The sequence below is a fragment of the Mauremys reevesii genome, linkage group 12 (genome assembly GCF_016161935.1).
Source record: "Mauremys reevesii isolate NIE-2019 linkage group 12, ASM1616193v1, whole genome shotgun sequence".
Lineage (NCBI taxonomy): Eukaryota > Metazoa > Chordata > Testudines > Geoemydidae > Mauremys > Mauremys reevesii.
The window spans coordinates 35,214,631-35,217,130 of NC_052634.1; positions in this window are offsets into that span (position 1 = coordinate 35,214,631).

The window sequence follows — 2,500 nt, forward strand, 5'->3', positions numbered from 1 at the left end:
CAAAGGGCAGGGACGTAATCAACGCGAGCTTATGACCCGCACTTACTGGGAATTCCTCGTTCATGGGGAATAATTGCAATCCCGATCCCCATCACGAATGGGGTTCAACGGGTTACCCGCACCTGTCGGCGTAGGGTAGACACACGCTGAGCCAGTCAGTGTAGCGTGCAGCCCGGACATCTAAGGGCATCACAGACCTGTTATTGCTCAATCTCGGGTGGCTGAAGTCCACTTGTCCCTCTAAGAAGTTGGACGCCGACCGCTCGGGGGTCGCGTAACTAGTTAGCATGCCAGAGTCTCGTTCGTTATCGGAATTAACCAGACAAATCGCTCCACCAACTAAGAACGGCCATGCACCACCACCCACAGAATCGAGAAAGAGCTATCAATCTGTCAATCCTTTCCGTGTCCGGGCGGTGAGGTTTCCGTGTTGAGTCAAATTAAGCCGCAGGCTCCACTCCTGGTGGTGCCCTTCCGTCAATTCCTTTAAGTTTCAGCTTTGCAACCATACTCCCCGGAACCCAAAGACTTTGGTTTCCGGAAGCTGCCCGCGGGTCATGGGAATAACGCCGCGGATCGCCAGTCGGCATCGTTTATGGTCGGAACTACGACGGTATCTGATCGTCTTGAACCTCCGACTTTCGTTCTTGATTAATGAAAACATTCTTGGCAAATGCTTTGCTTTGGTCCGTCTTGCGCGGTCCAAGAATTTCACCTCTAGCGGCAATACGAATGCCCCGGCCGTCCTCTTAATCATGGCCCCAGTTCGAAAACCAACAAAATAGAACCGAGTCCTATTCCATTATTCCTAGCTGGAGTATTCCGGCGACCAGCCTGCTTTGAACACTCTAATTTTTCAAAGTAAACGCTTCGGACCCCAGGACACTCAGTTAAGAGCATCAAGGAGCGCCGAGAGGCAGGGGCTGGGACAGGCGGTAGCTCGCCTCATGGCGGACCGCCAGCTCGATCCCAAGATCCAACTACGAGCTTTTTAACTGCAGCAACTTTAATATACGCTATTGGAGCTGGAATTACCGCGCTGCTGGCACCAGACTTGCCCCCCAATGGAGCCTCGTTAAAGGATTTAAAGTGTACTCATTCCAATTACCGGCCCTCGAAAGAGTCCTGTATTGTTATTCGTCACTACCTCCCGGGTCGGGAGTGGGTAATTCTTGGCGCCTGCTGCCTTCCTTGGATGTGGTAGCCGTTTCTCAGGCTCCTCTCCGGAATCGAACCCTGATTCCCGTTACCCGTGGTCACCATGGTAGACACAGGTCATACCATCGAAAGTTGATAGGGCAGAAATTTGAAAGTTTCACGCCGCCACGCTGGCGTCGATCGGCCGAGGTTATCTAGAGTCACCAGCGGCGGGCGAGCCGGGTTGGTTTTGGTCTGATAAATGCACGCATCCCGGAGGTCAGCGCCGTCGGCATGTATTAGCTCTAGAATTACCACAGTTAGCCAAATGCGGGTGGAGCGACCAAAGGAACCATAACTGATTTAATGAGCCATTCGCAGTTTCACTGTACCGGCCGTGTGTACTTAGACATGCATGGCTTAATCTTTGAGACAAGCATATGCTACTGGCAGGATCAACCAGGTAGCCGCTCCGGGAACGGAAGGCGGAGGCCCCCTCCACCGTGGGCTGGTGGGACGGGCAGCCCCGCGCCCGCGGGCCCCACGGCCTTCCACCCGGGAGAAGGAGCGGGCCCGCGACGCAGCTAGAGCGCGGAGTGCGGCGGCGGGACCGACGGGATGGCGATCCCCAAAATCGGACCCCGGCCGCCCGACGGACGTCGGGCGGGGACGAAAGCGGAGGCCCTCGGGACCCCGACGAGCCTTTCCCGGCTCCTGGGCGGGGACGGAGGAGGGGGTGGTCGGGAAATCGCCACGGGCAGAGCGCTCCGGGCCGCCGAGGAAGGACGGCGGAAGAGTCGGGTGAGCCTCCGAGAGAGCCCCCGTCCCCGCTTTCAAGGCGGCCCGGGTGACGCTACGGCGCAGGGCGAAACCCGCCCCGCCCCTCCTTCTTCCGCCGCCCGGCAGAGTGCTCCGGGGCCGCCGAGGAAGGGCGGCGGAAGAGACGGGGTGAGCCTCGAAGAGAGCCCCCGTCCCCGCTTTCCCAGGCGGCCCGGGTGACACAACGGGACGAAAGCCCACCAGCGGGAGAGCTCGAGACAGGGCGAGTCGGGCGCGGGGAGCCGTCGAGACGACCCCACCTTCTCCGGCACCTCCTCCGATCTCTCTCTCCCGCATTCCACGGTGCTCCGGGTGACACCGGGAGCGTCCGGCAGCGGGCCCTGACGCTGCTTTTCTTCTTCCGGCGCTCGGCGGCGCCGAGAAGTTGGACGGGAGCCGGGCGGCGGGCCCCGAGCCGACCCTTCGCCCGCTTTTCTTTCCCGGCCCTTTCGCTCGATTGGAACGTGGCGCGGCTCGAGGCAGCCGCGCCTTCCGAGGCGACGCGCTAGAGAAGCAGTCGGCGACCCAGACGGGAGGGCAGCGA